This window comes from Aegilops tauschii, chromosome 5 (assembly GCF_002575655.3).
Source record: "Aegilops tauschii subsp. strangulata cultivar AL8/78 chromosome 5, Aet v6.0, whole genome shotgun sequence".
In the NCBI taxonomy this organism is placed as follows: Eukaryota; Viridiplantae; Streptophyta; class Magnoliopsida; order Poales; family Poaceae; genus Aegilops; species Aegilops tauschii.
The window spans coordinates 401,756,700-401,781,924 of record NC_053039.3 but is presented as its reverse complement, the minus strand read 5'-3'; positions in this window follow the sequence as shown (position 1 = coordinate 401,781,924).

Genomic DNA, 25,225 nt, shown 5'->3' with positions numbered 1-25,225 from the left:
CTTCAATCAATCACGCCGAGCGCAACGCAGAAGCGCATCAAAAACCCCAACAACGAAGAGTGGAGTGGAGAAAGATATGTTGTTTGGCCCATGTCTAGGGTTTGTTCGGAGGGTGCGTCGGCCTGTCTGACGTGACGGTGGCGTCCGGATGCATCCGGGCCACCCCATATCCATTCCAGATTTAGGCTGAATTTGAGGGATTTCGTTTAGCTCGGATGTATGTGGCCGATTTGAGAAGCCGGTTGTAGATGCTAAATAATCCGAGTCACATTTTACTGAGCGTGCACTGACCGGACTGTCCGTCCAGTGAGTTTAGGGAGCCCAGGTGTAGATGATGTACTCCCCTCTAGTTAGGGTTTCCTTCTCCTCTCGGCGGCGTTGACGACTGAAGGTGTCCTGGACTAGGGGGTACTCACCACATCGTCTCCCGACTAGGTGGATCGGGCTGAGGACCCCCATGGCGGTTCACTCATGGGCCACTTCGGGCAGCCCATGCCGCATACAAGGAGTATTGCACAAGACTTGGTGATCAAGACAAGGACTCCTCTCCACCAACGTATTCGGCTAGGACTCTTGTTATCCTAGGCCTCTGGTGCATTATATAAGCCAAGGCCAGGCTAGTCGATAGATTATTATGACATTACTCATCGTACCTTTAGGTCTTAGACCACAACATATGATCTCGAGGTAGACCAACTCTTGTAACCCTATATTCATCAATATCAATCAAGCAGGAAGTAGGGTATTACCTCGATAGAGAGGGCCCGAACCTGGGTAAACATCGTGTCCCCTGTTACCCATCGATCCATGCCACATAGCTTGGGACCCCCTACCCGAGATCTGCCGGTTTTGACACCGACAATGGTGCTTTTATTGAGAGTTCCGCTGTGTGATCGGCAAAGGGTCAATGGCTCGTCTGCAGACCGACTTCGACGTCGGCATCTTCGTCACCAGCTCGACTGGTCACCTTGGCTTGACCAAGGATTGTGCCCTGCCTCCGATCATTATATTCGGACGCGGGCCTCCATCAACATCAACTCCGATCCTTATCATGATCATGAAGAAATCATCATTGGAGCGCGGGGGCTCAGTTGAAAAGGTAGGTTTAGGGTCTTTGCGTGGGTGGCTAACATCCATCCTCACGTCTCTTTATATAGATGATCATGATACAATTACATACGTATACAAATACGTGTACATGTACAATATGCTAGACCCTATTTTACATGCCCCCTCAATCTGAACTACATGCAAGATTCAGATTGGTTCTAAAGCGGCCTAGCATCTGTCGAGTAGCGGGTTTAGTAAATACATCCGCTAACTGATCATCAGTAGAGATAAACCTGACTTCCAGTTTACCAACAGCTACTCGTTCTCTCACAAAATGGAAATCAATCTCAATGTGTTTGGTCCGAGCATGAAACACTGGATTCGCCGTCAGGTAAGTTGCCCCTAAGTTATCACACCATAATATGGGTGTGCGCTGCCGTGTGACTCCAAGTTCTGTGAGAACTGTGTCTATCCAAATGGCTTCAGCCGCGCCATTGGCCAATGCCTTATACTCTGCCTCGGTGCTAGATCTCGAGACTGTAGGCTGCTTCTTGGAACTCCAAGATATAAGATTGGGTCCAACAAATACAGCAAAACCACGAGTAGAACGTCTGTCATCAACACAACCTGCCCAGTCTGCATCGGTGAATATACTGACTCCAGTAAATCTAGACTTACGAATCCGTAGTCCCGTGTCTAGCGTACCTTTGACATACCTCAGAATACGCTTGACTGCTTCCCAATGAACCTCCATCGGCTGATACAGGAACTGGCACACCTTGTTCACGGCAAAGGAGATATCTGGATGAGTGAGTGTCAGATACTAAAGTGCTCCAACTACACTGCGATACCTGAAAGAGTCGTCGGTACTCAGCAATGCACCAGTGTGACGTGATAGATTCTCGGATGTAGCAAGTGGACTTGCAGTTCTCCATGTTGACGCGATGAAGAAGATCAAGTGCATACTTCTTCTGCGTCAATGTCATGCCCCCTGAATGAAAGGACGCTTCCAAGCCAAGGAAGTACTCCAACCTGCCCAAGTCTTTGATGGGAAAACTTGCAGACAACGACTGCACAAGGCGATCCACCACAGTAGGTGTAGACCCAGCAATCACAATATCATCAACATACACCAGCATGTATATCTGAATAGCACCATGTGAAAAGATGAACAGGGACGCATCTGCCTTGGAGGGAACAAAGCCAAGCTGTGAGAGACGCTGACTCAACCGAGCATACCAGGCACGTGGCGACTGTTTGAGCCCATAGATGGACCTCTGGAGTTTGCAGACATGAGAGGGATAATGAGCATCCTCAAAACCAGGGGGCTGCTGCATGTAGACATCTTCGGCCCAAAAACCGTGGAGAAAAGCATTACTCGCATCAATCTGTCGAAGACTCCACCCGCGGGAGACAGCAAGAGAGAGAACCAGACGAACCGTGGCAGGTTTCACCACGGGGCTGAAAGTATCTCCATAGTCGATCCCTTGCTGCTGAGTGAAACCACGAGCAACAAGCCGAGCTTTGTGCTTGTCAATAGAACCATCCGGATGATGTTTGGTCTTAAATATCCACTTGCAGCCCACAACATTAACACCAGGAGGCCGAGGCACCAACACCCATGTGTTCGTGTGACAAAGGGCAGGAAACTCCGCAGACATGGCGGCACGCCAAGCCGGTTCACCAAGAGCATCACAATGGGAAGTGGGTGCGGCGAAGAATGCACGTCGATGAGTGTCGTACCGCACCGTGCCATCCGTGTATGTCTTGACCTTACGCGTATTATCGCGGTGACGAGTGACCATAGTGTGCCCGGGAGCTGCATCATCGGTAGATGGTGACGGCGACGACGGAGACCCGACCAGTGGTGTCGCGGCTGAACCATCGTCAGCAACAGGCGACACGGGCCGGGGAGACGCGTCGGGCTGGGCCGAACTAGGTGACGAGGGAGAGCCGGGCGGGGACCGCAGCACAGGGGACGCGGCTGGTGACCCGACGACGCCTGACGCAGGCGAGGTGGGCTGGGCCGACCCAGGCGAGTCGGGGGACGCAACGGGCGACCCAGACGGGTCCGCGGTCGTTCCAGCGGGCGAGGCCGACGGGGCCTTAGACGCGCCAGCGGGCGAAACCGACGAGGCAGCCTCGGGGGGCGTGGCATGGACGTCGGGTCCATGCACGTCGATCATGCCAGCGTATGCAGGTACGGCGACGGTTTGCTGGGAAGAAAGGAGAGAAGCATCTGCAGAGAACAAGTCAGGTGACAAATATGACAGGTCGTATTTCCGCACATGGACATCCGATACCGGTTCATTAGATGGAAAAGTGAGGGCGTGCTCAATAGAAGCAATATCAACCGAGACACCCGGGTTGGAGTAAGGGAAAACTGACTCGTCGAAAACAACATCGCGAGAGATGTAGATCCTACCCGAGGTGCGATCAAGACACTTATAGCCTTTATGCAGAGGACTATAACCAAGGAAGACACACATCGTGGAACGAAACTCCAGCTTGTGAGCATTGTACTTGCGGAGACTGGGCCAGCAAGCACATCCAAAAATCCTAAGAGAGGAATAATTGGGCTGAACATGAAACAGGCGGAACAGGGGCGTGTCCTTGTTGAGAATCGGAGTGGGCATACGGTTGATGAGATAACAAGCCGTAAGAAAGGCCTCATCCCAAAACCGGAGTGGGAGAGACGAATGCGCCAGTAAGGCGAGGCCGGTCTCGACCAAATGATGGTGTTTGCGCTCGGCAATACCGTTCTGCTGAGATGTATGTGGACACGACACACGGTGGGAGAGGCCCGTATGTTGAAAATAGCGATGAAGCTTGTGGTATTCACCACCCTAGTCAGACTGAACGGCCTTGATTTTGCAATCGAAAAGGCGTTCGACATGAGCTTGAAAGTTATAGAAGACTTGCTCAACATCAGACTTATGTTTAAGCAAGTAAATCCAAGTGAAACGCGTATAATCATCAACAAAACTAACATAATACTTGTACCCCCCCGAAGACGCAATAGTGGGACCCCAAACATCTGAATGAATTAATTCAAGAGGTACAGCAGTTGACGCCGGATGTGACGGACGTTGGCGCGACTCTGCGCGTCGTACATGGCACCGAGGGCCGTCCATACCGCCTGTGCCGTCTCTCAGCTGATGAGCTGACAGGCGATGTCCTCCTCCATGAAGGTGAGAAGGAGTCCCTTGACCCTCTGATCCTGAGTCCACCAGTGCTGGTACGCCGGATTAGCGGCGGTCGTCGCGGCGTCGCCAGTCCCGACGGTGATGGTCTTGTCGGGGGCCGCCGTGGTGCCGTCCAGGTAGCCATGGAGGTTGGCGCCGGCTAAGACGGTGCCGGCGATGCCTCCCCACAGCATGAAGTTGTGGCGGCCAAGGCAGACGGAGATCGCCGGAACGGCGAGGGCGGCGGGAACGGTGGCAGTCGCGGGCGAGGTGATGGTGCCGACGCTGTTGGAGAGCGAAAGGGCGACAGACGACATCGCGGCGGTGCAGAGAAGGGCAGCGCGCGGCAGCGGAGAGGGAAACTCGCGGCGGCGGTGGCGCGGAAGGACGGCGTGCGGCGGCGGCGGCGGATGGATCGGGCGGCGGCGTAGGGTTCGCGCGATGGCCCGGTGGCTATCTGATACCAAGTTGAAAAGGTAGGTTTAGGGTTTTTGCGTGGGTGGCTAACATCCAGCCTCACGTCTCTTTATATAGATGATCATGATACAATTACATACGTATACAAATACGTGTACATGTACAATATGCTAGACCCTATTTTACAGGCTCAACGTCAACATTGCCCTCGGACGACCGTGCTGTTTTTCCGAACAGCAAACTTGTATCCGCTGCCACCACCTCCTCGAGCATTGCTTTGACGATTCCTTTGGTGGAATTGTGCGGAATTAAGTCTACAACAACCATGCAAAATTTCGTCGAGTTCCGATGGAGGAATCTCCGGCAATCTACGATATACCGGAGCCCTGTCAAATCTGGACGGGAATCTAGACGAGTTTAGGGCGTGGTCTCGAGCACCTAGCTCGGATGTCCTTTGGAAGATCCAACCATTGATCGGCTGCGGAACTCCTATATCTACCTCCCCTCAAAATTTCAGCTCGATCCAACCGTCCAAACTCCGGGAACCTTCCGATTAGTGCATCCCCTTTTGGATCTGTTTTCTGCGCGAATACGGATCCGACCAGAATTCATGTTTCTTTATGAACGTGATATTGGACAACCTTTTTAAAGGAAATTTTCTTCTAGGGTATTGTGCGTTGTTCTTAACACGTGCCCATAAAATTTTAAGCCTTCTGTGAGGAACTCTTCACCATCGCGCTGGTGTCAAACCAGTCCGGTAACATTGCTCCACGTCTGCCGACCTGCGCTAGACAGATCGTCGCTTCGTCGAGCCGAGCCTAACCTTATCGGATCATCAGCTCGGCAAGCCGAACAAGAGTTCGGCATCGCAAAGGATAAATCATCACCAACACCATCGCCCCACGGATTGCACGGATCATGCACGCCGACATCGCCACTCGGTCACTTCATCAATCCAGCATTGACCGCTTCACAAGTTATGACCAGCATCGGCATGGCCGCAATGTTGCTTCTTCAAGCCGATGTCCATCACGCCGAACTGCTTCAACACCTCGGCTGACATGGCAGCTGCAACGTCTCCTTACCGACCCGCCCCGTCATCTCGGCTAGACCAGGGACTTTGCTATTTCTTCATCAACCTACTTCGGTGACTTCGGCGTCACCGGCCGACCTGCTTCGACTCATCGGCTGACATGGAGGCTTCGACACCTCGGCTGGACCGGGGACTTTGCTATTTCTTCACCAACATACTCCGGTGACTTCGGCGTCACCAGCCGACCAGCTTCGTCACGTTAGCTGGGCCGGGGGCTTTGCCTCGACGAGCCCACCTTTGCCAGCATCGCCATGCCGTCGCTTTATCGCCCATCAGGCAATGCGTGTGCGGATCGAGTCCCAATTTTGGAGTAACCTTTCTTCAGATTGCTACAGCAGATAAACCAGGTGCTATTAATCCTAGTATTTTTTCTTGCTTGGGTTTATTTTTCCCAAGGAATTATTACTCTGGTTTGTTTCATCATCTGTACGCAGGTCTATCAAATGGTGGCCGCATTAACAACGGTCGTGTGGTGGTTCGGTCAGTTTCCGTATACAGTTCGGCGAATGCCGCATCCGGAACTCGGACCGGCCTGTGAATTCAGGCTTTGTCACGCCTTCACCGCGTCACGCCGATGCCCTGCATCAACATTGATTTCGGCGCCAGGCCACATCTGTTTAAAAAAAATATTTTTGCAAAAAGCAATTATCCTTTTTGGACCGCGCTATTTTATGTGTGTACGTAATCGACTTCGACTGCATCACGCGGTCACTTCGGCAAGCCGACGTCATTGTCCCAATCGGCATAAATCGACTCGCGTGATCACCTTGTTGGTCGAATCGCCATACCGACATGTCCGGTTGCCTCGGGGACTTCGGCATCGCTGAGAGAGCTCTACCTCATCAAGTGTTCGGCACATGGGCCATATTTCTTATATTACTCACTTTGCATAAATTATTAATTATGCAACAATCTTTTTTTAATTTATTATTATTCCTATTATCTCCGGCTTGCACTATTTTCTGTGCACAGGTAAAGGATCCGGGTCAGGCAGCGCTGTCACCTCGGCATACCGACGTACCACGCCACCTTGGCTGGACCGAGGGCTTCGTCATCACTTCATTAACCCACGCCGGGTACTTCGGCGTCACACTGCCGGCCTGCATCGCCTGTGCTATGTCGCCACTTCGGAGTGCCGAGCTCTTCACCCCGCCACCTCAGGACCGGCTTGGGGGCTGGGACCTTGTCCCGCTGTAAGCTCGGGCCGTGCAGCGACACCGAGCACATTAACCAGCTAAGTCGCTTTTATGCTCAGAATTTTCAACTTTAAATTTTGTTCGGTTCGACCAAAGCATTATAATTTGTTGGCAAAAAGTTGTATGTGAAAATTTTCCTTGTCAAAACTTTGTTTGTGACACACAAATTCAAATACCCCGTTTACTTGGGGGCTTCCTTTATGAAGCCTTTCCTCTTGCATATGATTATACTTGTACGGCTTCATTCCCTGTTCGTGTATTATGCCACAATATGCACCATGTTGACTTAAGTGTTCCGCAAGCTGGGTTGCCTTGCTCCTGTGTTTACCCCTACGTTCCCGACTGTTCGGCTAGGGAGTAAAGGGAGCACCTCTGCGATTGTCACGATCGGGTCATGCGAGCTCGGACCTCAGACTGGGTGAAGCCGAAAGCTAGCGCTCTTATTGTTTTCAATCATGGTCGGCACACAACGGAATTCATGAGTACAAAAAATCTATTGCACAAGTCTCATAGTAACAATGAGCAACCGAAGAAAGGTATCGGTGGAGGTACTATTTTCTTCGAACATGCTTCTTACACTTTGTCAGTAATATAGCATAAGTTCCCTGAGCGCGCTTTGTCTGTTACAGCCTTATGGCCTGATTGCCTGGTTATCGGAAACACCGTCGATATTTTCGACAGGTGGAGTACATAACACTTTTCGGCCCTTGACCGAAGAGGGAGAAGCCGACGGTCGGTTAAGACACGTTTAAAGTTCGGGTGAACACAGATATGATATAAGTACTTCGGTACATACAGTCATTATACATAAAATTCTTTTACCCAAGTCACTTGGGGGCTCTTAAAATTTACATGAGCCGTTTTATAATAAGTGTTTCCTTCTTAGTCGTTGAAAAGTCCTTTTCTACCGCTCCTTTTTCGACTCGAGTGTATGGTCAATAGCCGGATTGTTGGGGAACGTAGTGATTTCAAAAACATTCCTACGCACACGCAAGATCATGGTGATGCATAGCAACGAGAGGGGAGAGTGTTGTCCACGTACCCTCGTAGACCGAAAGCGGAAGCGTTAGCACAACGCGGTTGATGTAGTCGTACGTCTTCACGATTCGACCGATCCGAGTACCGAACGTACGGCACCTCCGAGTTCAGCACACGTTCAGCTCGATGACGTCCCGCGAACTCCGATCCAGCAGAGCTTCACGGGAGAGTTCCGTCAGCACGACGGCGTGATGACGATGATGATGTTGCTACCGACGCAGGGCTTCGCCTAAGAACCGCTACGATATGTGTGATGCCCGTATAATTAGGCTACAGTAATTCCATGCTAATGATGCCATGTCACCTCGGTTACTTTTTTTAATCTCGCGATGGTTCAAAAAGATTCAAATTCAAATTTAAAATAAAGACAAACATCAAAAGTTTTCAAACGCTAAAACTAAAATGTTCGAAAGGTGACATAATTAAATATACTAAATTAGGTACAACTTTTGTATTTTACCAAAACTAAAATATTTAGAAAATAAGAGAAAACAGAAAAGGAAAAGTAAATGAAAAAAAAGAAAAAAAGAAAGAGGAAACCCCCCTGGCCAACTGGGCCGAACGACCCAACTGGCCGCCGAACCAACCGTCCCAGGTCGCCCCCCTCACTCCCTTAACCCCCTGTACCCCCGTAACCCTAACCCCCCCCCCCCAACGCACCACTCACCACACTCCCCCCACGTCGCTCTCTCCCCCCTGATCCAGATCTGGAACGGGAAGGGGAGCGAACCGCTCTGGACCGCGCCAACGCCGCCGGTGATCCCCGCCGCCCGGAGCTGCGTCACCGCCCTCCTCCTCGCCGGACGCCCTCGTCAGCTCCTCCCGCGTCGCCGTCGTCCCCGTCGACCACCCCGAGCCCCACTGCCCATTCCCTACGGCCGCCGTGAGCACCTCCCGCTCCTCCTCCCCCCTCTGTTCCTCACCCACGCACTGCTCGATGTCGCCCGCGCCCACGCTCGCCATCGCCACGCCTGGAGCATTGCTCCCGCGCGCCCTTGTGCCCCTTCGGCCACGCCGCCTGCGCCCACCGTTTCCCCCACCGCGCCCTTGCTCCCGCTGCTGACCCCCTTGGCCGTGACCCGCTGCCGCCCAGCGCGCGCCCACCTCGCTGTTGCCTCCCGCTCCGCCCGCTGCCTATCACCGCCGCGCCCGCCACTAACCGCCGCCCACCGCCCCTCTTCGTCGCAGCCTTCGCCTGGATGCCGCCCCTCGCCGCCGGTTCCTGGCACCCGCACGTGTACCGGCCGCCCGGTCGCGCCTGGCGGCCTCGCCCACCCACCGGCACACCGCGACGCCCCGGGTCTGCCCAGCCGGGCTGCTCGCGCTCCAGGCGCTCGCGCCCGTTTGCCCGCTGCACCCGGCGCCCGCTAAACCCCCTGGCCCAATGACAAATGGGGCCCCGCCTCCAGAATGTTAAAAAAAAGATAAAAAAATACATAACTAAAAATAATAATTAATTAATTAACTTAATTTAAGCATAATTAGTTAACCTAATCACCTATTTAATTAACTAAACCAATTTAGTTAACTTAAGCCTATGACATATAGGACCCACACGTCAGCTTGACCAGTCAACACCTCTGTTGACTGATGACGTCATGCTAATGCAATATTACTATTTTCGAATTTAATTAATAATTAATAAATTAGAAAATGATTTAAAAACTTTAAAAATTAATATAAAATAAACCGTAGCTCGGATGGAAAAACTCTGTACATGAAAGTTGCTCAGAACGACGAGACGAATCCGAATACGCAGCCCGTTCGTCCGCCGCACATCCCTAGCATAGCAAACATGCAACTTTCCTCCTCCGGTTCATCTGTCCGAAAACGGGAAACACCGGGGATACTTTCCCGGATGTTTCCCCCTTCGCCGGTTTCACCTCCTACCGCGTTAGGGCACACCTAACACCGCTCATTGTCATGTCATGCATCGTCATGCATATGTTTGCTTTTATATTTATTGTTTCTTCCCCCTCTTCTCTCGCTAGACACCGAGACCAACGCCGCTGCTACCTAGTACGACTACGGTGTTGACGACCCCTCCTCGGCTGAGCTTCCAGGCAAGCCCCCCCTTGATCACCAGATATTGCCTATTCCTTCTCTCTATTGCTTGCATTAGAGTAGTGTAGCATGTTACTGCCTTCGGTTAATCCTATTCTGTTGCATAGCCTGTCATTGTTGCTACAGTTGTTACCTTTACCTGCTATCCTAATGCTTAGTATAGGATGCTAGTGTTCCATCAGTGGCCCTACACTCTTGTCCGTCTGCCATGCTATACTACTGGGCCGTGATCACTTCGGGAGGTGATCACGAGCATATGCTATATACTTTATACCGTTACATTACTTATGATACTGTTCGGAGATGGGGGCTGAAGGGGCAGGTGGCTCCATCCCGGTAGAGGTGGGCCTGGGTTACCGACGGCCCCCGACTGTTACTTTGTGGCGGAGCGACAGGGCAGGTTGAGACCACCTAGGAGAGAGGTGGGCCTGGCCCTGGTCGGCATCCGCTGTTACTTTAAAATAACATGCTTAACGAGATCTTGGTATTTGATCTGAGTCTGGCCACTGGCCTATACGCACTAACCGCCACGTGGGACAAGATATGGGCAACCGACGTCGTGGTATCAGCCGAAGCTCTTTTTGACGTCAGCGACCGAGCGGCGCGCGCCGGGTTGTACTGGAACGCGTGCTCTTGTATAAGGGAGGCTAGGTCTGCTCACCGGCCTTGTACGCAACGTGCAGGTGTGCAATGGGCGATGGGCCCAGACCCCTGCGCGCATAGGATTTAGACTGGCGTGATGACCTCTCCGTTGAGCCTAGGTGGGGCTGCGATGTGTTGATCTCCCGAGGCCGGACATGACCCAGGAAAGTGTGCCCGGCCAGAGGGATCGAGCGTGTCGGGTAATGTGGTGCACCCCTGTAGGGAAGTTTATCTATTCGAATAGCCGTGATTTTTGGTAACAGGACGACCCGGTGTTGTACCTTGACCATACGACAACTAGAACCAGATACTTAATAAAACGCACCCTTTCAAGTGCCAGATACAACCCGGTGATCACTCTCTCACAGGGCGACGAGGAGGGGATCACCGGGTAGGATTATGCTATGCGATGATACTTGGTGAACTTACCATCTACTCTCTTCTACATGCTGCAAGATGGAGGCTGCCAGAAGCGTAGTCTTCGACAGGTCTAGCTATCCCCCTCTTATTCCGGCATTCTGCAGTTCAGTCCACCGATATTTCCCCTTTACACAGATACCCATGCATATGCAGTGTAGATCCTTGCTTGCGAGTACTTTGGATGAGTACTCACGGTTGCTTTTCTCCCTCTTTTCCCCCTTTCCATTCTACCTGGTTGTCGCAACCAGCTGCTGTTGCCCAGGAGCCAGACGCCACCGTCGACGACGACTCCTACTACACCGGAGGTGCCTACTACTATGTGCAGGCCGCTGACGACGACCAGGAGTAGTTTAGGAGGATCCCAGGCAGGAGGCCTGCGCCTCTTTCAATCTGTATCCCAGTTTGTGCTAGCTTTCTTAAGGAAAACTTGTTTAACTTATGTCTGTACTCAGGTATTGTTGCTTCCGCTGACTCGTCTATGATCGAGCACTTGTATTCGAGCCCTCGAGGCATACTAGTGACACTATGTTTGTCTATGTATTCACACATGTATTATGTTTCGGTTAATACAATTCTAGCATGAATAGTAAACATTTATCACGATATGAGGAAATAAATAATAGCTTTATTATTGCCTGTAGGGCATATTTCCTTCAGTCTCCCACTTGCACTAGAGTCAATAATCTAGATTACACAGTAATGATTCTAATACCCATGGAGTTTTGGTGATGATCATGTTTTGCTCGTGGAAGAGGCTTAGTCAACGGGTCTGCAACATTCAGATCCGTATGTATCTTGCAAATCTCTATGTCTCCCACCTGGACTTGGTCCCGGATGGAATTGAAGCATCTCTTGATGTGCTTGGTTCTCTTGTGAAATCTGGATTCCTTTGCCAAGGCAATTGCACCAGTATTGTCACAAAAGATTTTCATTGGACCCGATGCACTAGGTATGACACCTAGATCGGATATGAACTCCTTCATCCAGACTCCTTCATTTGCTGCTTCCGAAGTAGCTATGTACTCCGCTTCACACGTAGATCCCGCCACAACGCTTTGTTTAGAACTGCACCAACTGACAGCTCCACCGTTCAATGTAAACACGTATCCGGTTTGCGATTTAGAATCGTCCGGATCAGTGTCAAAGCTTGCATCGACGTAACCATTTACGACTAGCTCTTTGTCACCTCCATTAACGAGAAACATATCCTTAGTCCTTTTTAGGTATTTCAGGATGTTCTTGACCGCTGTCTAGTGATCCACTCCTGGATTACTTTGGTACCTCCCTGCTAAGCTAATAGCAAGGCACACATCAGGTCTGGTACACAGCATTGCATACATGATAGAGCCTATGGCTGAAGCATAGGGAACATCTTTCATTTTCTCTCTATCTTCTGTAGTGGTCGGGCATTGAGTCTTACTCAACTTCACACCTTGTAACACAGGCAAGAACCCTTTCTTTGCTTGATCCATTTTGAACTTTTTCAAAACTTTCTCAAGGTATGTGCTTTGTGAAAGTCCTATCAAGCGTCTTGATCTATCCCTATAGATCTTGATGCCCAATATGTAAGCAACTTCACCGAGGTCTTTCATTGAAAAACTCTTATTCAAGTATCCTTTTATGCTATCCAGAAATTCTATATCATTTCCAATCAGTAATTTTTCACCCACATATAATATTAGAAATGCTACAGAGCTCCCACTCACTTTCTTGTAAATACAGGCTTCTCCAAAAGTCTGTATAAAACCATATGCTTTGATCACACTATCAAAACGTTTATTCCAACTCCGAGAGGCTTGCACCAGTCCATAAATGGATTGCTGGAGCTTGCACACTTTGTTAGCTCCCTTTGGATCGACAAAACCTTCCGGTTGCATCATATACAACTCTTCTTCGAGAAATCCATTCAGGAATGCAGTTTTGACATCCATTTGCCAAATTTCATAATCATAAAATGCGGCAATTGCTAACATGATTCGGACAGACTTAAGCATCGCTACGGGTGAGAAAGTTTCATCATAGTCAACTCCTTGAACTTGTCGAAAACCTTTTGCAACAAGTCGAGCTTTGTAGACAGTAACATTACCGTCAGCGTCAGTCTTCTTCTTAAAGATCCATTTATTCTCTATGGCTTGCCGATCATTGGGCAAGTCAACCAAAGTCCACACTTTGTTCTCATACATGGATCCCATCTCAGATTTCATGGCCTCAAGCCATTTTGCAGAATCTGGGCTCACCATCGCTTCTTCATAGTTCGTAGGTTCGCCTTGGTCAAGTAACATGACCTCCAGAATAGGATTACCGTACCACTCTGGTGCGGATCTTACTCTGGTTGACCTACAAGGTTCGGTAGTAACTTGATCTGAAGTTATATGATCATCATCATTAGCTTCCTCACTAATTGGTGTAGGAGTCACATAAACTGATTTCTGTGATGAACTACTTTCCAATAAGGGAGCAGGTACAGTTACCTCATCAAGTTCTACTTTCCTCCCACTCTCTTCTTTCGAGAGAAACTCCTTCTCTAGAAAGGATCCATTCTTAGCAACGAATGTCTTGCCTTCGGATCTGTGATAGAAGGTTTACCCAACAGTTTCCTTTGGGTATCCTATGAAGACACATTTCTCCGATTTGGGTTCGAGCTTATCAGGTTGAAGCTTTTTCACATAAGCATCGCAACCCCAAACTTTAAGAAACGACAACTTTGGTTTCTTGCCAAACCACAGTTCATAAGGCGTCGTCTCAACGGATTTCGATGGTGCCCTATTTAACGTGAATGCAGCCGTCTCTAAAGCATAACCCCAAAACGATAGCAGTAAATAAGTAAGAGACATCATAGATGGCACCATATCTAGTAAAGTACGATTACGACATTCAGACACACCATTAAGCTGTGGTGTTCCGGGTGGCGTGAGTTGCGAAACTATTCCGCATTGTTTCAAATGTAGACCAAACTCATAACTCAAATATTCTCCTCCACGATTAGATCGTACAAAATTTATTTTCTTGTTACGATGATTTTCCACTTCACTCCGAAATTCTCTGAACTTTTTAAACGTTTCAGACTTATGTTTCATTAAGTAGATATACCCATATCTGCTCAAATCATCTGTGAAGGTGAGAAATAACGATACCCACCGCGAGCCTCAATATTCATCGGACCACATACATCAGTATGTATGATCTCCAACAAATCTGTTGCTCACTCCATTGTTCCGGAGAACGACGTTTTAGTCATCTTGCCCATAAGGCATGGTTCGCAAGTACCAAGTGATTCATAATCAAGTGATTCCAAAAGTCCATCAGTATGGAGTTTCTTCATGCGCTTTACACCAATATGACCCAAACGGCAGTGCCACAAATAAGTTGCACTATCATTATCAACTCTGCATCTTTTGGCTTCAACATTATGAATATGTGTATCACTACTATCGAGATTCAACAAAAATAGACCACTCTTCAAGGGTGCATGACCATAAAAGATATTACTCATATAAATAGAACAACCATTATTCTCATATTTAAATGAATAACCATCTCGCATCAAACAAGATCCAGATATAATGTTCATGCTCAACGCTGGCACCAAATAACAATTATTTAGGTCTAAAACTAATCCCGAAGGTAGATGTAGAGGTAGCGTGCCGACGGCGATCACATCGACTTTGGAACCATTTCCCACGCGCATCGTCACCTTGTCCTTAGCCAGTCTTTGCTTAATCCGTACTCCCTGTTTCGAGTTGCAAATATTAGCAACAGAACCAGTATCAAATACCCAGGTGCTACTGCGAGCTCTAGTAAGGTACACATCAATAACATGTATATCACATATACCTTTGTTCACCTTGCCATCCTTCTTATCCTCCAAATACTTGGGGCAGTTCCGCTTCCAGTGACCAGTCTGCTTGCAATAGAAGCACTTAGTCTCAGGCTTAGGTCCAGACTTGGGTTTCTTCTCTTGAGCAGCAACTTGTTTGCCATTCTTCTTGAAGTTCCCCTTCTTCTTCCCTTTACCCTTTTTCTTGAAACTGGTGGTCTTGTTGACCATCAACACTTGATGCTCCTTCTTGATTTCTACCTCTGCAGCCTTTAGCATTGCGAATAGCTCGGGAATTGTCTTATCCATCCCTTACATATTATAGTTCATCACAAAGCTCTTGTAGCTTGGTGGCAGTGATTGAAGAATTCTATCAATGACACTATCATCCGGAAGATTAACTCCCAGTTGAATCAAATGATTGTTATACCCAGACATTTTGAGTATATGTTCACTGACAGAACTATTCTCCTCCATCTTGCAGCTGTAGAACTTATTGGAGACTTCATATCTCTCAATTCGGGCATTTGCTTGAAATATTAACTTCAACTCCTGGAACATCTCATATGCTCCATGACGTTCGAAACGTCGTTGAAGTCCCGGTTCTAAGCTGTAAAGAGTGGCACACTGAACTATCGAGTAGTCATCAGCTTTGCTCTGCCAGACGTTCTTAATGTCGTCAGTTGCATCTGTAGCAGGCCTGGCACCCAGCGGTGCTTCCAGGACGTAATTCTTCTGTGCAACAATGAGGATAATCCTCCAGTTACGGACCCAGTCCGTGTAATTGCTACCATCATCTTTTCACTTTGCTTTCTCAGGGAACGCATTAAAATTCAATGGAAATACAGCACGGGCCATCTATCTACAACAACATAGACAAGCAAAATACTATCAGGTACTAAGTTCATGATAAATTTAAGTTCAATTAATCATATTACTTAAGAACTCCCACTTAGATAGACATCCCGCTAATCATCTAAGTGATCACGTGATCCAAATCAACTAAACCATGTCCGATCATCACGTGAGATGGAGTAGTCTTCAATGGTGAACATCACTATGTTGATCATATCTACTATATGATTCACGCTCGACCTTTCGGTCTTAGTGTTCCGAGGCCATATCTGCATATGCTAGGCTCGTCAAGTTTAACCTGAGTATTCTGCGTGTGCAAAACTGGCTTGCACCCATTGTAGATGAACGTAGAGCTTATCACACCCGATCATCACGTGGTGTCTCGGCACGACGAACTTTGGCAACGGTGCATACTAAGGGAGAACACTTTTATCTTGAAATTTAGTGAGAGATCATCTTATAATGCTACCGTTAATCAAAGCAAAATAAGATGCATAAAGGATAAACATCACATGCAATCAATATAAGTGATATGATATGGCCATCATCATCTTGTGCTTGTGATCTCCATCTCCGAAGCACCGTCATGATCACCATCGTCACCGGCGTGACACCTTGATCGTAGCATCGTTGTCGTCTCGCCAACTATTGCTTCTACGACTATCGCTATCGCTTAGTGATAAAGTAAAGCAATTACAGGGCGCTTGCATTGCATACAATAAAGCGACAACCATATGGCTCCTGCCAGTTGCCGATAACTCGGTTACAAAACATGATCATCTCATACAATAAAATATAGCATCATGCCTTGACCATATCACATCACAACATGCCCTGCAAAAACAAGTTAGACGTCCTCTACTTTGTTGTTGCAAGTTTTACGTGGCTGCTACGGGCTCAGCAAGAACCGTTCTTACCTACGCATCAAAACCACAACGATAGTTCGTCAAGTTAGTGTTGTTTTAACCTTCTCAAGGACCGGGCGTAGTCACACTCGGTTCAACTAAAGTTGGAGAAATTGACACCCGCCAGCCACTGATACGTCTTCGTTGTATCTACTTTTCCAAACACGTTTGCCCTTGTTTTGGACTCTAACTTGCATGATTTGAATGGAACTAACCTGGACTGACGCTGTTTTCAGCAGAATTGCCATGGTGTTATCTTTGTGCAGAAACAAAAGTTCTCGGAATGACCTGAAACTTCACGGAGATTATTTTTGGAAATAATAAAAAAATACTGGCGAAAGAATCAAGGCCAGGGGGGCACAAACCCTTTCCACGAGGGTGGGGGCGCGCCTGCCCCCTGGACGCGCCCCTGCCTCGTGGGCCCCCTGGAGCTCCACCGACCTCAACTCCAACTCCATATATTCGTGTTCGGGGAGAAAAAAATCAGAGAGAAAGATTCATCGCATTTTACGATACGGAGCCGCCGCCAAGCCCTAAACTCTCCCGGGAGGGCTGATCTGGAGTTCGTTTGGGGCTCCGGAGAGGGGAATCCATCGCCATCGTCATCATCAACCATCCTCCATCACCAATTTCATGATGCTCACCGCCGTGCGTGAGTAATTCCATCGTAGGCTTGCTGGACGGTGATGGGTTGGATGAGATTTATCATGTAATTGGGTTAGTTTTGTTAGGGTTTGATCCCTAGTATCCACTATGTTCCGAGATTGATGTTGCTATGACTTTGCTATGCTTAATGCTTGTCACTAGGGCCTGAGTGCCATGATTTCAGATCTGAACCTATTATGTTTTCATGAATATATGTGAGTTCTTGATCCTATCTTGTAAGTCCATAGTCACCTACTATGTGTTATGATCCGGCAACCCCGAAGTGACAATAATCGGGACCACTCCCGGTGATGACCGTAGTTCGAGGAGTTCATGTATTCACTATGTGTTAATGCTTTGGTCCGGTACTCTATTAAAAGGAGGCCTTAATATCCCTTAGTTTCAATTAGGACCCCGCTGTTGGGGATCGTAGCAGAATTTTAAAATTTCCTACGCATCACCAAGATCCATCAGTGGAGTATACTAGCAACGAGGGGAAAGGAGTGCATCTACATACCCTTGTGGATCGCGAGCGGAAGCGTTCAAGTGAACGGGGTTGATGGAGTCGTACTCGCCGTGATCCAAATCACCGATGACCGAGTGCCGAACGGACGGCACCTCCGCGTTCAACACACGTACGGAGCAGCGACGTCTCCTCCTTCTTGATCCAGCAAAGGGGAAGGAGAGGTTGATGGAGATCCAGCAGCACGACGGCGTGGTGGTGGAAGTAGCGGGGTTCCCGGCAGGGCTTCGCCAAGCAGAAACGGGAGAGAGAGGTGTCACGGGAGGGAGAGGGAGGCGCCAGGGGCTGTGGTGCTGCTGCCCTCCCTCCCCCCCACTATTTATAGGGGCCCTGGGGGGGGGCGCCGGCCCCCTTGGAGATCTCATCTGAGGGGGGGGGGGGCGGCGGCCAAGGGGGGTGGCTTGCCCCCCAAGGCAAGTGGGGCGCCCCCACCCCTAGGGTTTCCAACCCTAGGCGCAGGGGGAGGCCCAAGGGGGGGTGCCCCAGCCCACTAAGGGCTGGTTCCCTTCCCACTTCAGCCCATGGGGCCCTCCGGGACAGGCGGCCCCACCCGATGGACCCCCGGGACCCTTCCGGTGGTCCCGGTACAATACCGATAACCCCCGAAACTGGACTTCCTATATATAATTCTTCACCTCCGGACCATTCCAGAACTCCTCGTGACGTCCGGGATCTCATCCGGGACTTCGAACAACTTTCGGGTTTCCGCATACTAATATCTCTACAACCCTAGCGTCACCGAACCTTAAGTGTGTAGACCCTACGGGTTCGGGAGACATGCGGACATGACCGAGACGCCTCTCCGGTCAATAACCAACAGCGGGATCTAGATACCCATGTGGGCTCCCACATGTTACACGATGATCTCATCGGATGAACCACGATGTCGAGGATTCAATCAATCCCGTATACAATTCCCTTTGTCAATCGGTACGTTACTTGCCCGAGATTCGATCGTCGGTATCCCAATACCTTGTTCAATCTCGTTACCGGCAAGTCACTTTACTCGTACCGTAATGCATGATCCTGTGGCTAACTCCTTAATCACATTGAGCTCATTATGATGATGCATTACCGAGCGGGCCCAGAGATACCTCTCCGTCATACGGAGTGACAAATCCCAGTCTCGATCCGTGCCAACCCAACAGACACTTTCGGAGATACCCGTAGTGCACCTTTATAGTCACCCAGTTACGTTGTGACGTTTGGCACACCCAAAGCACTCCTACGACATCCGGGAGTTGCACGATCTCATGGTCTAAGGAAATGATACTTGACATTGGAAAATCTCTAGCAAACGAACTACACGATCTTTGATGCTATGCTTAGGATTGGGTCTTGTCCATCACATCATTCTCCTAATGATGTGATCCCGTTATCAATGACATCCAATGTCCATAGTCAAGAAACCATGACTATCTGTTGATCAATGAGCTAGTCAACTAGAGGCTTACTAGGGACACGTTGTGGTCTATGTATTCACACATGTATTACGATTTCCGGATAACACAATTATAGCATGAACAATAGACAATTATCATGAACAAGGAAATATAATAATAACCATTTATTATTGCCTCTAGGGCATATTTCCAACACCCGCTGCCACGGGAGGGTAGGAAAAAAGATGTCATGCAAGTTCTTTTCCATAAGAACGTATGACTATATTCGGAATACATGCCTACATTACATTGATGAATTGGAGCTAGTTCTGTGTCACCCTATGTTATGACTGTTACATGATGAACTGCATCCGACATAATTCTCCATCACCAATCCAATGCCTACGAGCTTTTCACATATTGTTCTCCGCTTATTTACTTTACCCTACTGTTACAATCACTACAAAACCCAAAAATATTACTTTTGCTACTGTTACCGTTACTATCATACTACTTTGCTACTAAATACTTTGCTGCAGATATTAAGTTATCCAGGTGTGGTTGAATTGACAACTCAACTGCTAATACTTGAGAATATTCTTTGGCTCCCCTTGCGTCGAATCAATAAATTTGGGTTGAATACTCTACCCTCGAAAACTGTTGTGATCCCCTATACTTGTGGGTTATCAAGACTATTTTCTCGCGCCGTTGCCGGGGAGCATAGCTCTATTCTTTGAGTCACTTGGGATTTATATCTGCTGGTCACTATGAAGAACTTGAAAGACGAGAAAACTAAAATTTATCACTCAACTACGAGGGGAGGTAAGGAACTGCCATCTAGCTCTGCACTTGATTCACCTTCTGTTTTGAGTAAGCTTGCGACACCTAAACCTGCTTCTGCTATTAATTCTGATATGTCGCATGTTATTGATGATGCCACTTCTGCTATGCATGATACTTATGATGAAACTACTTCTATGCTTGATACTACTGTGCCACTTGGTGAATTTCTTGATGAACAACTTGCTAGGGCTAGAGAGAATGAAATTATTGAACCTGATAATATTGATGAAAGTGATGATTAAGATTCTCCCCCTAGATATGAATTACCTGTTGTGCCTGAGGGCTATGTTATGGATGAAGAAACTGCTAGAGACTTTCTTGCTTGCAATGATAGGAGTGATCTTAAGAAATTATTAGCTAAGCTGAAACAAAAATCTCTGAATGCTAGAATGAAATATGATCCTGCTTATGCTACTTCACCTATTTTTGTTACTCATAAGGATTATGAATTCTCTGTTGATCCTGATATAATTACTTTGGTTGAGTCTGATCCTTTTTATGGCTATGAATCTGAAACTGTTGTGGCACATCTTACTAAATTAAATGATATAGCCACCCTGTTCACTAATGATGAGAAAACTCGCTACTATTATATCCTTAAAATATTTCCGTTCTCGTTAAAGGGTGATGCTAAGATATGGTTTAATTCTCTTGATCCTGGTTGTGTGCGTAGTCCCCGGGATATGATTTATTACTTCTCTACTAAATATTTCCCTGCTCATAAGAAACAAGCTGCTTTAAGGGAAATATATAATTTTGTGCAAATTGAAGAAGAGAGTCTCCCACAAGCTTGGGGGAGGCTTCTCCAATTACTTAATGCTTTGCCTGATCATCCTCTTAAGAAAAATAAAATACTTGATATCTTTTATAATGGACTAACCGATGCTTCCAGAGACCACCTGGATAGTTGTGTTGGTTGTGTTTTCAGGGAAAGAACACCAGATGAAGCTGAAACTCTATTGAATAATATGTTGACAAATGAAAATAATTGGACACTTCCTGAACCAACTCCTAAGCCAACCCCAAAGAAAAGGGGCGTTCTATTTCTCAGTCCTGAAGATATGCAAGAGGCAAAGAAATCTATGAAAGAAAAAGGTATAAAAGCTGAAGATGTTAAGAATTTACCTCCTGTTGAAGAAATACGTGGTCTTAATTTACCGCCTGTTGAAGAAATACATGATTTTAATCCATTACCTATTGAAGAAACACATGGTCTTGATAACCCAACACAGGTAGTAAAGGTAAATTCTCTCTATAGATTTGATGAAGGTGATATTCCTCGTTATAAGTCTGCTAGCCAATTCTTAGATGAGTTTGATAATTTTATTGTCAAACAAGAAAACTTCAATGCTTATGTTGGTAGACAATTAAAACACAATGCTTATATGATTGAACACTTGGGTGATTATATGTCTAGAGTTAAAGGTGAACTTAAACTCATTAGTAAACATGCTTCTATGGTTACCACTCAAGTAGAACAAGTACTTAAAGCTCAGAATGATTTGCTCAGTGAATTGAATTGTAAGAATAATGATTTTGCTGTTAGAGTGGCTACTAGAACTGGTAAAATGACTCAGGAACCTCTGTATCCTGAACCATCCTAAGAGAATTGAGCAGGATTCTCAGAGAAATAATATTGATGCACCTAGTCCTTCTAAAAGGAAGAAAAAGAAAAATGATAGGACTTTGCATGCTTCTAGTGAACCTGTTGCTGACACACCCAAGAATCCCAACGATATTTCTATTGCTGATAATGTTAATGATGATGTTCATGTTGATGCTCAACCTAGCAATGACGATGATGTAGAAATTGAACCTGTTGTTGATCTTGATAACCCACAATCAAAGAATCAACATTATGATAAGAGAGACTTTGTTGCTAGGAAACACGGTAAAGAAAGAGAGCCATGGGTTCAGAAACCCATGCCTTTTCCTCCCAAACCATCCAAGAAAAAGGATGATGAGGATTTTGAGCGCTTTGCTGAAATGATTAGACCTATCTTCTTGCGAATGCGTTTGACTGATATGCTCAAAATGAATCCTTATGCTAAGTGTATGAAAGAAATTGTTACTAATAAAAGAAAGATACTGGAAGCTGAAATTTCCACCATGCTTGCTCATTATACTTTTAAGGGTGGAATACCTAAGAAGTTAGGAGATCCAGGAGTACCCACTACACTACTGGAATCAGCTACTTTGCCATCTGCCAGCTCTTTGCCGTCAGCTAGCAGACGGCAAAGAAGCTCTTTGCCATCAGCTACCCAAAAGCTGACGGCAAAGAACTGGCTGATGGCAAAGACTTTCTTTGCCATCAGCCAGTTCTTTGCTGTCGGCTAGCTGACGGCAAAGAGGGAGGGGGCCCCACTGACGAGCTGCTTAAAAAAACTTAACGGCCCCCCTCTTTGCCGTCTGCTAGCAGACGGCAAAGAGCAAAAAAGCGGACGGCAAAGATTTAACATATCTAACGGCTGCGCCCCACCCCGCCCTGTTTCTCTCCCTGCTCTTCACATGCGCGCCGCCGCCCCCACCACTCGCCGCCGCCCGGTCGCCCCACCACCCCGCCGCCCCACCAGCCCCCCGCCCCGTCGCCACTGCCGCCCGGCGCCGTCGCCCCACCACCCGGCGCCCCACCGCCCCCCGCCCCGTCGCCCCCGCCGCCCTACCGTCTTGGCGCCGCCGCGCCCCACCGCCCCGGGCCCGGCGCCGCCGCCCCAGGCCGCCCCGCCCCCACTGCCGCCCGGCGCCGTCGCCCCACCACACGGCGCCCCAACGGCCCCCCGCCCCGTCGCCCCCGCTGCCCTACCGTCTCGGCGCCGCCGCGCCCCGGCCCCCCGCGCCCCACCGCCCCGGGCCCGGCGCCGCCGCCCCAGACCGCCCCGCCCCCCTCCTCCACCGGCCACCTCCTCCACCGGCCCTGCCCCAGGTGAGCTCTACCTCCTCTTTTTTTCCTTTTTTTTCTATTTTTTTAGTTTTAGGTTTATGTTTAGTTTAGATTTAGTTTTAGTTTTAGTTTTAGGTTTAGTTTTAGGTTTAGTTTTAGGTTTAGTTTTAGTTTAGTTTTAGGTTTAGATTTAGTTTTTTCCTTTTTTTTCTTTCTGTTTTTCTGTTTTTTTAGTTTTAGGTTTATGTTTAGTTTAGATTTAGTTTTAGTTTTAGATTTAGGTTTAGTTTTAGGTTTAGTTTAGTTTGAGGAAAGAAGAAGAAGAAGAAAAAAAGAGGAGAGGAGGAGAAGAAGAAGAGGAAAAAGGAAAGGAAGAAGAAGAAGAGGAGGAGGAGAAGAAAAAGAAGAAGAGGAAGAAGAAGAAGAAGAAAAAAGAGGAGAGGAGGAGAAGAAGAAGAGGAAAAAGGAAAGGAGGAAGAAGAAGAAGAAGAAGGAAAAAAAGGAAGAAAAGGAAGAAAAGGAAGAGGAAGAAGAAGAAAAGGAAAAAAGAGGAAAAACCCCCGACCCGACACGGCACCCCGACCCCGACCCGGCACGCCGACACGACACCCCGACCCCTAGACCCCGACCCCGACCCCGACCCCGACACCCCGACCCCGAGCCTGACCCGACACCTCGACCCCGACACCAACACGGCACCCCGACCCCGACCCGGCACCACGACCCGACACCCCGACCCCGAGACCCCGACCACTACCCCGACACGGCACCCCGACACGGCACCCCGACACCGACACGACACCCCGACCCCCGACACCTCCCGAAAAGGTGTTCTTTGGCCTTCCAGAGGCCGACGGGGTCATATATTTGTGAATTATTAGTTAGGTCATATATTTTTTGATTTTATTATGAAAAACATCATATATAATTGTGTTGATCGGGTAATTTTAAATGTGCAGTTGTTTCATCGCTGCGAGGTTTGGTGTTCGACGACCTCGCCGTGCGTTTGACGAGCTGTGCCCCTTCGTTCGTGGGTGAGCACAAATGACATGTCCTCCTCCCCCATTAATTATTTGATCTATTCCGATGAAACTTGATAGCTAGCTATATATGTGTCTTGAATCATCAGTATGCGTAACCAATATGTGTCTCCCGTTCGAAAGCGTCATAGTTATAAATATGCATGCATTTGCATATTTATAACCTTGATTCTTTCGAATTGTCCAACGCTATCCATGGACAGCCCGAGTATGTTTAGATTGGGTTCGTTTTCCCATATGCTTTGCTCCGGATCCGACGCATAAATTTCGTGAGTGCCTCCCCTGTTGTTCTCCGGGTACACATCCTCTCTGTTTATTGCAGAGACGTGTATCAGGAGAAAAGCAGGGAGGTGCTGCCAAAATTTTGCATAGGATCCGGAGCATAGCATGGGAAAATGAACCCAATCTAAACATACTCGGGTGGGATTAGGACCTATCATTACCTATTAGAGTGTAGGTTGCATGGACGTAATAAAATTGACAAAGTAGATCAACTGATGAATATATACATGGTGAATTATATATATATATATTTGTTGTGTGTCTAGTAGCTCTGAAAGTCAAGATGAGTGATCGTGCGTGGATGTACACCGGTCACACTGGTCAGAACAAATGGAGCACTGAATGGTTCACAAAAACCAAGGGGTTTGTGTGAGCCGCATTTGCAAATGGCCAAAGGAAAACCTGGTGCCCCTGTTTACGGTGCGGCAATTGGGAAAAGAGGACAGAGGCTGAAATGGGCAAACACCTGCAGAAGAGTGGTTTTACGCCCGATTATACGATGTGGACATTTCATGGTGAGTCTGCCCACCGTGACCGAGCTGAGGTGGATCGTTGTCGCACCGACGAGCATGGTACCGGGATGGAAAACATGGTGCAAGACTTCGATGATGCTCGGGATTCGGACGAGGAGATGGAGGAATCTGCAAAGGCCTGCAATGAAATGTTGGAGTCTTCAAAACGTCCGCTCCATGAGCACACTGAGCTTTGTCAGTTGGATGCCATCTCACAAGTAATGGCTCTGAAGGCTCAGTTCAACTTGGGCAGAGATGCTACGATGCAATGATGACAGTATTTGGACGCTTTCTACCCAAAGGCCATGTAATGCCTGCAAACCTGTACCAGTCGGACAAAATCCTCCGTGCACTAAAGATGCCCTATGATAAGATACATGCCTGTGAGAAAGGATGTGTCTTGTTTAGGCTTGACTATGCGGACTTGAACTATTG